We start from the raw sequence: 13,058 nt of genomic DNA, 5'->3' as shown, positions 1-13,058 counted from the left end.
ACAATTATTATTAATTATTACCAATTATTTAATTATTTATGAATTATACATGCGTAATAATTGTCCGAAGTATGTCCAGTTAAGATTCGAATTTCGTCCATAAAAGATCCAAAATTCATCCATTTGGTCCATAATTCGTTCATTTAAGATCCAAAATTTGTTCATTAGATCCATAGTTCGTCCATTTCAGGTCCATAGTTTGTCCATAGTTTGTCCAGTAAAGACGTCTTATGGATGTCCATTGGAGTTGCAAACGGACATACAATGGACGTCCTATAGACATCTACTGTATTCGATATGGACATACAATGGATGTACACTATGTCCAGCATGTACGTTCGTCGTACGTACATAGGACGTACTTGTGCTTATTGGGAATGTTTCTAATTGAAAATTATTTGAATAAAATGTTGGGTTTAATGTGATTTTACAATTAGTCGTAAAAATCATATTAATTCTAAAATTATGTTCAGTAAGATAAATTAAGTAATATAAAAATTTTAGTTTCTAATACATTTTGAATGTTATCAATTGTGGTGTTCACATGACGTCTCCTGGTCTAAATATGTTCAATATAATTAATATTAAATGGTCTATATATTGTGCAGTGAAACAATTTATTTTAATTTATTATATATATTGTGACCGTTAATTCTTTAAGGGCTAATGATTTTACGTGGCCGGTGTTTTTGGCCCACGGCACACCTTCGGCGCGATCTCCTTACATAACAAAAAAAAACGTTTCTCTCCAAAATCAAATATATGGGCGCCAGGTGCGGTAATCCGCACCGCTCTATAAAATTTACCGTATCGGCAGTACACAAAGAATGCAAAATTCTCAGAAAAATCGCGACGGACGCTCGACTAGCCCCGTCTCGAAATTGGCAGAGGGGGGGAGTCCGTGTTAACAGTTCACAAGGAAGGATCGAGAATACAGGGTGGCTGCAAATAAAACATAATATTATAATAACAAGAATTAATATATTTAACATATGAATAAATTTTAATGACAGACAGATTCGTGTAGATGCAAAGCGGTTTTATAATATTGATTATCCGATTATTAGCCGGCAGCGACGGGCCGGCATTCGAGCGCGATCACCGCGGTATCATATGTCACGCGGCGGAAAAAAAAGCATACAAGAAAAGTCCCGGAATTCCGCGCTAAACGAGACTTGTTAGAGTTTCGGCAGCTACGAATCCCCAGATAACTTTTAATAATGAGCACCGCGGTGTCGACTCCTTTAATGACATCCGTCTTTCGCGGATAGAAATAATTAATTATAATAATGGATCTACCCGCCACACACGCAGTTAACAGAAGCGATTATAGATGCGAACCGATTATACAGATCTGCTGCTTTAACGAAAGCATTGAGCGACTACTAACTTATCTAACATGAACGGTTGAATCTAGACATGAAAAACTATCAATAACAATAAAGTATCAAATGATTTGAGCCTCGGAAATATGCGAGCCGATGCCGCGACGTATTTGTCGGTTATTGGATATCGCAATCGCCTTTGTGGGTGAGCTCGGTTACAGTACTTTTAACAGACAAAGTTTTACAGCTAACAGTAATAATTGTACAAATAAACATTTACAGTGACTGTCGGCGCGCAACTGGGAGAGAGGGCACTTAATTTTACGAAAGCTCGAACAAAGTCTTTCGGCCGGCCGTCGTACTCTAAGACGCAAATATCGAGAACGCAGAAAAGGAATTTCACAATAAATTTAATGACGGCAGCTATACGGCACCGACATTGTTCGAGCTAATTCTACCTGAATTATTTAACAAAGACGGCCAGATGGGGTCGACGCTTGTCTCACCGGTGACTCCTGGCGGTTCTCCGTGCTCTCGGCATCCACGTGTCGGATCGATGATTTTGGGCCGTCGTTCCCTTCGCCGGTCCGCCGAACAGTGGCGAGCGGAAGGCCCGTCGGAATCACGCCAGCAAATTAATGCGTAACTAGGCCACCTGTGGCGCTTCCGCAACCCTCAGGATCGTCGTGTGGCCCATTTAATCCTGCGGCCTTCAGGGCTGTACATGTGCTTGTCGCACCCCGTTTCCTCTTTTCTTTTCCATAATTCCTCTCGTCGAGGCCCGTCAGGAGGGATACTTTCGGCAGCCACTCGCCGTTATTTAGAATGTTCTTCTTTAGCGCTGTTCCGGCCGAGATGACTCCGACTCGGGGTCTCAGTGTCAGTTTTCGTCCGCTGGTTGGCCTTCCCCTCAATTGTTCCCCGTACCTGCTGGGCATGTGAATGTTTACAGGGGCGGCAGCGGTAGTCTTAAGTGGACTTTATTATTGACGCAATTAAATAATAATACTTAGCTTGGCGTGTTCCTTTTAGTCGGCGCCTCCGCTCGCCCGTTTCCTTGTATCCTGTACTCCTTCCTCAATTTTGAGCCACCGGATGAGATCCCGTCAGCGTTTCCCATCGTGCCCGCTCTTAAGCCTAATCTTAACGCTAACAAATAAATTTGTACGCACGGAAGGCGAGTATAATCTCGCCTCCAATAGCCGCTCTCTCCCTAAATTAGGGGAGAACGAGGGCCCAAATTCATTCTCGGTCGGATCTCGCGATCCTTGTGACGGACCGCCAAGTGTCACGTCACAATATATATATGTATAGAAATTGTTATATGGATAGAAATCTACCCCCACTCCGTCTAATAGAGCATCGAGACTCGGGACTCGCTCGTTCTCGAGCCTCTATTCTCGATAACAGCGCTCCCGATAATCTGAGTCTCGAGAATCCAGTCTCGCTGTCGAGAACGAGCGGGAGTGAGAGCAGATTTGCACGCCTCTAATATATATATATATATATATATATATATATATATATATATATATATACACTCACCCGCAAAAAAAGCGGTACACCTAAAATTTGAGAAAATTTCATCAAATTTTAAATGATCATAACTTGGTAAATAATGATGATAAAAATATGTTTAAAAAAACAAAATGAAGGCTGTAATGTCCACTTTAATAATATTTAAGTGGCAATTATGCTCAGCCATTGTTTTCAAAATGGCGGATAAGGAAGTGAAAGGATGTAAAATTGATTATTAAAGGATCGAGTTTGGGACGGTGCACGGCGTAAATCAGGTAACGCAACCCAATGAGACCAAATGCTCGTGAAAGTGTGGAGTGTTATCTTTAAAATGTTTTTTTACCGAGCTCGATACGATGATTTTTCGCTGAGTTATTCCGAATTTAATTAAAAACGCTCTTTTTTCTTCTTCAATTTGCAGCTCAGCGAATAATTATCGTATCGAGCTCGGTAAAAAAGCATTGTAAAGGTGATACTCCACACTTTCACATGCATTTCGTCCCATTGGGCTGCGATACCTGATTCACGCCACGCACTGGAGCAAAGCGGGAACCTTTATTTATCGGTTTTGTATGCTTTCATTTATCCGCTATTTTGAAAAAAAATGGTTGCACATAATTTCAATTTAATTTAGGTGTGTGTGTGTGTGTGCTCGTTTGTATACCACAAGGATAAGGACCCCGTGGTTCGTCAGCTCCACAGTATTTAAAGACTCCAAACCCTCCTTGTGGCGTGTGTGTGTGTGTGTGTGTGTGTGTGTGTGTGTGTGTGTGCTCGTTTGTATACCACAAGGATAAGGACCCCGTGGTTCGTCAGCTCCACAGTATTTAAAGACTCCAAACCCTCCTTGTGGCGTGTGTGTGTGTGTGTGTGTGTGTGTGTGTGTGTGTGCTCGTTTGTATACCACAAGGATAAGGACCCCGTGGTTCGTCAGCTCCACAGTATTTAAAGACTCCAAACCCTCCTTGTGGCGTGTGTGTGTGTGTGTGTGTGTGTGTGTGTGTGTGCTCGTTTGTATACCACAAGGATAAGGACCCCGTGGTTCGTCAGCTCCACAGTATTTAAAGACTCCAAACCCTCCTTGTGGCGTGTGTGTGTGTGTGTGTGTGTGTGTGTGTGTGTGTGTACGGGCGCACGCATGTGTGTATTAATAGTGGGTATGACCTCCTCGTGCGCGTATTACCTCATTCATACGATCAGGCATACTCTGTATTAGTCTTTTTATTTCATCCTGCGTAATTGCATCCCATGCATTTTGAAGAACTCTTTGAAGTTCTTGCAGTGACTGAGGTGCAGGTACGTGATTTCGTACTTTCTTGCCGAGATTGTCCCACAAATGCTCAATGGGATTTAAATCCGGACTACTTGCTGGCCAAACAAGTCGATTTATGCCAACTTCATCGAGGAAATCAAACACTCTTCTCGCAGTGTGTGGTCGAGCATTGTCTTGCATAAACAAGAAGTTCTCTCCGATAAAGGGTGCATACGGAACAACATACGGAAGGAGTATGTCTTCCACGTATACATCTGCGTTCATGTTCCTGTCAAAAAAGTGCAAATCTGTATGAGCGTCCGCTGAAATTCCTGCCCAAACCATCACAGAGCCTCCATTGTAGCTGTACCTTTCACTTACAGTACAATCTGCAAATCGTTCTCCACGACGACGATAAATTCGTTCTCGTCCATCTGGAGAATAGAGACAAAAACGAGATTCATCGCTAAAGAGTACTTTGCCCCAGTCTGCGTAATTCCAGTCTCTATGCGCAACTGCAAAATTGAGTCGAGCTACGCGATGACGACCTGTAAGAAAAGGTACAGCCGCTGGCCTGCGCGAAAACAGATTTTGTTCCGCTAATCTTCTCCGAACGGTGTCAACGGATACATTGCAATTGTGGACATCCCTTAAATTGTTTCGAATTTGAACAGCTGTTCGATGTCTGTCTCTTAATGAATTTAAAACAATAAATCGGTCATCGTTTTCATTGGTACGTCGAGGGCGCCCAGAACCAGGCCTCCTCTTGAAAGAATTGGTGTCTAAGTACCTGGCATAAGCACGTTGCACAGTTGACACTGACAGATCAAGTGCCTCAGCAACGTATCTTCGACTTCTGCCATCTTCAATTAAAGCAACAACTTGAGCAGCTTTTTCTGGAGTTATCGTTGCCATAATCGAGAAGTAATTTCGAGAAGAAGTAATTAATTATGGTTTCAATAGATGAAGTTGTGTGAATGTTTTTTCCGTTTGAGACGTGCTTATGCCAGGTACATTGAAAGACTATAGTACAAGTTATGCGATTGATTTGCTAGCTCTCTAGACGCGTTGCTCCTTGCGACTTCATCTATTGAAACCATAATTAATTACTTCTTCTCGAAATTACTTCTCGATTATGGCAACGATAACTCCAGAAAAAGCTGCTCAAGTTGTTGCTTTAATTGAAGATGGCAGAAGTCGAAGATACGTTGCTGAGGCACTTGATCTGTCAGTGTCAACTGTGCAACGTGCTTATGCCAGGTACTTAGACACCAATTCTTTCAAGAGGAGGCCTGGTTCTGGGCGCCCTCGACGTACCAATGAAAACGATGACCGATTTATTGTTTTAAATTCATTAAGAGACAGACATCGAACAGCTGTTCAAATTCGAAACAATTTAAGGGATGTCCACAATTGCAATGTATCCGTTGACACCGTTCGGAGAAGATTAGCGGAACAAAATCTGTTTTCGCGCAGGCCAGCGGCTGTACCTTTTCTTACAGGTCGTCATCGCGTAGCTCGACTCAATTTTGCAGTTGCGCATAGAGACTGGAATTACGCAGACTGGGGCAAAGTACTCTTTAGCGATGAATCTCGTTTTTGTCTCTATTCTCCAGATGGACGAGAACGAGTTTATCGTCGTCGTGGAGAACGATTTGCAGATTGTACTGTAAGTGAAAGGTACAGCTACAATGGAGGCTCTGTGATGGTTTGGGCAGGAATTTCAGCGGACGCTCATACAGATTTGCACTTTTTTGACAGGAACATGAACGCAGATGTATACGTGGAAGACATACTCCTTCCGTATGTTGTTCCGTATGCACCCTTTATCGGAGAGAACTTCTTGTTTATGCAAGACAATGCTCGACCACACACTGCGAGAAGAGTGTTTGATTTCCTCGATGAAGTTGGCATAAATCGACTTGTTTGGCCAGCAAGTAGTCCGGATTTAAATCCCATTGAGCATTTGTGGGACAATCTCGGCAAGAAAGTACGAAATCACGTACCTGCACCTCAGTCACTGCAAGAACTTCAAAGAGTTCTTCAAAATGCATGGGATGCAATTACGCAGGATGAAATAAAAAGACTAATACAGAGTATGCCTGATCGTATGAATGAGGTAATACGCGCACGAGGAGGTCATACCCACTATTAATACACACATGCGTGCGCCCGTACACACACACACACACACACACACACACACACACACACGCCACAAGGAGGGTTTGGAGTCTTTAAATACTGTGGAGCTGACGAACCACGGGGTCCTTATCCTTGTGGTATACAAACGAGCACACACACACACACACACACACACACACACACACGCCACAAGGAGGGTTTGGAGTCTTTAAATACTGTGGAGCTGACGAACCACGGGGTCCTTATCCTTGTGGTATACAAACGAGCACACACACACACACACACACACACACACACACACGCCACAAGGAGGGTTTGGAGTCTTTAAATACTGTGGAGCTGACGAACCACGGGGTCCTTATCCTTGTGGTATACAAACGAGCACACACACACACACACACACACACACACACACACACACACGCCACAAGGAGGGTTTGGAGTCTTTAAATACTGTGGAGCTGACGAACCACGGGGTCCTTATCCTTGTGGTATACAAACGAGCACACACACACACACACCTAAATTAAATTGAAATTATGTGCAACCATTTTTTTTCAAAATAGCGGATAAATGAAAGCATACAAAACCGATAAATAAAGGTTCCCGCTTTGCTCCAGTGCGTGGCGTGAATCAGGTATCGCAGCCCAATGGGACGAAATGCATGTGAAAGTGTGGAGTATCACCTTTACAATGCTTTTTTACCGAGCTCGATACGATAATTATTCGCTGAGCTGCAAATTGAAGAAGAAAAAAGAGCGTTTTTAATTAAATTCGGAATAACTCAGCGAAAAATCATCGTATCGAGCTCGGTAAAAAAACATTTTAAAGATAACACTCCACACTTTCACGAGCATTTGGTCTCATTGGGCTGCGTTACCTGATTTACGCCGTGCACCGTCCCAAACTCGATCCTTTAATAATCAATTTTACATCCTTTCACTTCCTTATCCGCCATTTTGAAAACAATGGCTGAGCATAATTGCCACTTAAATATTCTTAAAGTGGACATTACAGCCTTCATTTTGTTTTTTTAAACATATTTTTATCATCATTATTTACCAAGTTATGATCATTTAAAATTTGATGAAATTTTCTCAAATTTTAGGTGTACCGCTTTTTTTGCGGGTGAGTGTATATATATATATAGAGAGAGAGAGAGAGAGAGAGAGAGGATCGCAAATTCGTCATTTCTCATTTATATTAAAATTTATTTGATATACGTAAGCACCTTGCTATACAGCACTGGGGCTACCGACATTTTGTGCACATAGCACGGAACAGAACCAGAAATTGTGCACCTTATATGTTACCCTCTGAGAACATTCGTGCACCTTGGCTTCGTAGTTTAGGTGCACGTTTTTAAGGTCCACAGAGGGCGTATCGCTTTCAGGGATCACCTAAAAGCGGGCCATGACACCTCTCATTCTTCTCTCTGGTTTCACTAAGCCGCGCAGTGGCGCCCCGTGGATCCATTTTAGAGCCGACGGAACTACATAGCCAGATCCACTTTTCGATGCCATGGTAAAACCATCGATTGGTGCGTGTCCGGACTAGATCCATAATTGTGGATCAAAATGATGAGAACATATGAGAACATATTATAGGTTTATTAATTGTTTTATTACATATTATTAACTGCGCGTAATCTCTTTTGTTTTAATACATATTATGAATTCGAATAATTGATCATGAGAAAAAAAATTATTTCACACTGAAAATGTTTATCATAAAATTTTGCGAGACGTCTTTATATGTGCGTGACGACACACATATATGTATAAAGATGTCTCGCAAAATTTTATGATAAATATAATAAATAAATATTTTTAGTGTGAAATAGTTTTTTCTCATATGATCAATTATTCGAATTCATAATATGTATTAAAACAAAAGAGATTACGCGCAGTTAATAATACGTAATAAAACAATTAATAAACCTATAATATGTTCTCATATGTTCTCATCATTTTGATCCACAATTATGGATCTAGTCCGGACACGCACCAATCGATGGTTTTACCATGGCATCGAAAAGTGGATCTGGCTATGTAGTTCCGTCGGCTCTAAAATGGATCCACGGGGCGCCACTGCGCGGCTTAGTGAAACCGTCACACGAAAAATGACGGCATGGCCCCTCTCAGGCTTCTCTCTGGTAGAACATGAAACTCATAATGACATCATTATGACGTCATCATGATTTTATTTATCACTTAAAAGTTACCTAAACAAAAATGATTAAAAAATGAGTTAAAGATGACAAAAAGAATCATAAATTTTTAAGTTCAATAATCGCATTATATAATTTTAAAAAGATTATGTTGCTTAAATATAATTAAAATATACATGAATAATTAAATAAACAAGTAATTGCGTAATATACAAATACAGGGTGTCCCAAAAGTCCCGATACGGTCGAATATTTCATAAACTATGCACTTTAGAAAGAAATGTTTCACACAAAAGTTATGTAGCTTGAAGGGGGCCATAAGATGGTGGCAATGATTTGACCTTGGAGAGTCATTTGAAGGTCACGTGATGGTCACCGTCAATTTCTTAAATGGAACCCTCTATTTTTTATTACATATTCTTGTAGCTTATCTCGAAGACTTTCCAAAACACTATAATAAAATATTTTTCCCTCAAGTACTTTTTGAGTTATAAGGCTTGAAATCATTTCTTAATTTTACATAAACCGTAAAATATCTTGTAAAATATTCATTTTTCGATTATCTTACCTTAATACTTTTATGTACAAAATAATGAGAGGAATCAATTGGTGTAAAGAAAACACATAGTTGTTTCGAAGAAAAAATATGTAATTTGCAATTAACAATTATGTACCTGGTATAAGCACGTCTCAAACGGAAAAAACATTGAAAGACTATAGTACAAGTTATACGATTGATTTGCTAGCTCTCTAGACGCGTTGCTCCTTGCGACTTCATCTATTGAAACCATAATTAATTACTTCTTCTCGAAATTACTTCTCGATTATGGCAACGATAACTCCAGAAAAAGCTGCTCAAGTTGTTGCTTTAATTGAAGATGGCAGAAGTCGAAGATACGTTGCTGAGGCACTTGATCTGTCAGTGTCAACTGTGCAACGTGCTTATGCCAGGTACTTAGACACCAATTCTTTCAAGAGGAGGCCTGGTTCTGGGCGCCCTCGACGTACCAATGAAAACGATGACCGATTTATTGTTTTAAATTCATTAAGAGACAGACATCGAACAGCTGTTCAAATTCGAAACAATTTAAGGGATGTCCACAATTGCAATGTATCCGTTGACACCGTTCGGAGAAGATTAGCGGAACAAAATCTGTTTTCGCGCAGGCCAGCGGCTGTACCTTTTCTTACAGGTCGTCATCGCGTAGCTCGACTCAATTTTGCAGTTGCGCATAGAGACTGGAATTACGCAGACTGGGGCAAAGTACTCTTTAGCGATGAATCTCGTTTTTGTCTCTATTCTCCAGATGGACGAGAACGAGTTTATCGTCGTCGTGGAGAACGATTTGCAGATTGTACTGTAAGTGAAAGGTACAGCTACAATGGAGGCTCTGTGATGGTTTGGGCAGGTATTTCAGCGGACGCTCATACAGATTTGCACTTTTTTGACAGGAACATGAACGCAGATGTATACGTGGAAGACATACTCCTTCCGTATGTTGTTCCGTATGCACCCTTTATCGGAGAGAACTTCTTGTTTATGCAAGACAATGCTCGATCACACACTGCGAGAAGAGTGTTTGATTTCCTCGATGAAGTTGGCATAAATCGACTTGTTTGGCCAGCAAGTAGTCCGGATTTAAATCCCATTGAGCATTTGTGGGACAATCTCGGCAAGAAAGTACGAAATCACGTACCTGCACCTCAGTCACTGCAAGAACTTCAAAGAGTTCTTCAAAATGCATGGGATGCAATTACGCAGGATGAAATAAAAAGACTAATACAGAGTATGCCTGATCGTATGAATGAGGTAATACGCGCACGAGGAGGTCATACCCACTATTAATACACACATGCGTGCGCCCGTACACACACACACACACACACACACACACACACACACACGCCACAAGGAGGGTTTGGAGTCTTTAAATACTGTGGAGCTGACGAACCACGGGGTCCTTATCCTTGTGGTATACAAACGAGCACACACACACACACACACACACACACACGCCACAAGGAGGGTTTGGAGTCTTTAAATACTGTGGAGCTGACGAACCACGGGGTCCTTATCCTTGTGGTATACAAACGAGCACACACACACACACACACACACACACACACACACGCCACAAGGAGGGTTTGGAGTCTTTAAATACTGTGGAGCTGACGAACCACGGGGTCCTTATCCTTGTGGTATACAAACGAGCACACACACACACACACACGCCACAAGGAGGGTTTGGAGTCTTTAAATACTGTGGAGCTGACGAACCACGGGGTCCTTATCCTTGTGGTATACAAACGAGCACACACACACACACACACCTAAATTAAATTGAAATTATGTGCAACCATTTTTTTTCAAAATAGCGGATAAATGAAAGCATACAAAACCGATAAATAAAGGTTCCTGCTTTGCTCCAGTGCGTGGCGTGAATCAGGTATCGCAGCCCAATGGGACGAAATGCATGTGAAAGTGTGGAGTATCACCTTTACAATGCTTTTTTACCGAGCTCGATACGATATTTATTCGCTGAGCTGCAAATTGAAGAAGAAAAAAGAGCGTTTTTAATTAAATTCGGAATAACTCAGCGAAAAATCATCGTATCGAGCTCGGTAAAAAAACATTTTAAAGACAACACTCCACACTTTCACGAGCATTTGGTCTCATTGGGCTGCGTTACCTGATTTACGCCGTGCACCGTCCCAAACTCGATCCTTTAATAATCAATTTTACATCCTTTCACTTCCTTATCCGCCATTTTGAAAACAATGGCTGAGCATAATTGCCACTTAAATATTCTTAAAGTGGACATTACAGCCTTCATTTTGTTTTTTTAAACATATTTTTATCATCATTATTTACCAAGTTATGATCATTTAAAATTTGATGAAATTTTCTCAAATTTTAAGTGTACCGCTTTTTTTGCGGGTGAGTGTATATATATATATATATATATATATATATATATTGCGACGTCTTTTTATTTTTAATTTTTCGATCCTCCTCGGGTGTTGGAGAGGAGGATGTTAATGGGGAGCGAAAACGCCGTCAAAAAAAAGACACAAGGTGGATAGAGATACTCGCGCTCGGAGGAACTCAGATGGAGGGTGTTCTCGCGCGAGCCGCGGCGAAGCGAAGGCTGTCTCGAGATCTCGAAGTTGGGCGCCAGATACGGTCTTCCACGTATCAATTCGCAAAATCGTCAGAATAACGCGAAGAACGTTAGCCTGTTTCGCCACGGGCCGACTAGCTCACCTAACGGTAGAGGGGCAGGGTCCGTTGAAAAGGATCCAGAATTATTTTATGCGAGGCGGTCGGTGATTACGAAAATTGACGAACACAACGGGATTTAACGCTCGCGACAAACGAACACTCAAATAAGTTACGCGAATTTAATAGAAAAGAGAATGTAACAAATTTATTTAAATAAAAGAAATATAATAGAAAAGAATATAAAGGGAAAGAAATAACAAGTTGTAGAAAGAAATAGTAATAATGACATAAATTAGCGAGACTGAATTAACGAAATATAACTGAGTTTAAAATAAATGCGAAAATTTGAAATAACGTACAACAGATCGACAGCGGTGATAACAATAGCAATACGAAATCGAGATCATAAGACAGCGGAGATATTTATCGTCCTCCAGGCCCGTTTTTATGGCCGGACTTTGCGAAACCGAACGGCGTTTCGAGAGCGTAACGGAAATTTCGACAATCTCCTCGAGGACGCATTTAACAGATCTATTCCCTTTGTTACTCGCTCTTTTAATCGACAGCATTATGTTTGAAATGAGGTTAATAATTGAGCGATAGTAATCAAGCGATTTGCGAAGACGAAAAATCTCGCTTGCTACGAGCAAGATCGATTCACTCGGAATTCGATAGCCGTCGGACGCCGCTTCGCCTCTTTTCGGCGTAACGCTTTCTATCTACGCGAAACCCTCGAATTTCGACACTTTCTTAATCTATTATGCACCGCGACACACTCCAACGTACGACAAATACCACGCAAATACCACGCAATAAACGCAATTCGTACCAGTATTAAGAGCGACAAGGACAGCACGACATTTGCCACGTCGTCACACGCACACGGTCACACGCTCACATACACGCTAATTACAGACGAAAATTGCCCGGAGATCGATTGCGGGGATGTCTTACGCGGTTTCGACAACTCTTTTCGACAGCACGGATAGCGGACGCATTCCCCGCGATTTACCGCGCACGTGGTCGATATACGAGAGCCGGTCACTACGCGTTTTACGACACCCCGAATCCCGGAGAGAGACGAACGGTTCCTTATCAGCTACGGCCTACGTTACGATCGTCCTTGATGCCTCGGTCGCTTGTCTCCGGTCGCCCGAAATACACGAAAATCGCGAGCTCGGTACAATGCCCGAGCGACAACGAGACACGAAAATGGCGACGGCGACAGAACGGCCGGTCCGCGGACGGAATCGCGTACGTGGCGTACAAGATAGCGATGGGCAACCTCACCGATACTCGCTCCCGTTGACAGGGGATGATCCTCGGTCTCGTCCTCTCGACAACCTCGGCTACGACACACACAAAACGACAACGACCCAATACGTTTCGCAGCACGACTACAAGCTGAGAGCGCCCGCACCAGAG

The 13,058-nt window shown here is 42.0% G+C and overlaps 1 protein-coding gene across 2 annotated transcripts in view; it reads right to left on the bottom strand.

Annotated features, from left to right (window-relative positions):
- Nelf-b (negative elongation factor B) overlaps nucleotides 1-13,058 on the bottom strand; it is a 21,229-nt gene extending 8,171 nt beyond the window's left edge. The window contains exon 1 of one of the 2 annotated variants that reach the window (XM_083098324.1): nucleotides 12,924-13,058. The gene's annotated coding sequence lies outside the window, so the exon portion shown is untranslated. The remainder of the gene's footprint in view (nucleotides 1-12,923) is intronic. The other variant, XM_083098322.1, reaches the window with a different exon arrangement.

Source organism: Camponotus vicinus, unplaced genomic scaffold (genome assembly GCF_025532165.1).
Source record: "Camponotus vicinus isolate PSW18456_S1 unplaced genomic scaffold, iyCamVici1.0 SCAF_4, whole genome shotgun sequence".
In the NCBI taxonomy this organism is placed as follows: Eukaryota; Metazoa; Arthropoda; class Insecta; order Hymenoptera; family Formicidae; genus Camponotus; species Camponotus vicinus.
This window is presented reverse-complemented; position numbering and strand designations above follow the sequence as displayed.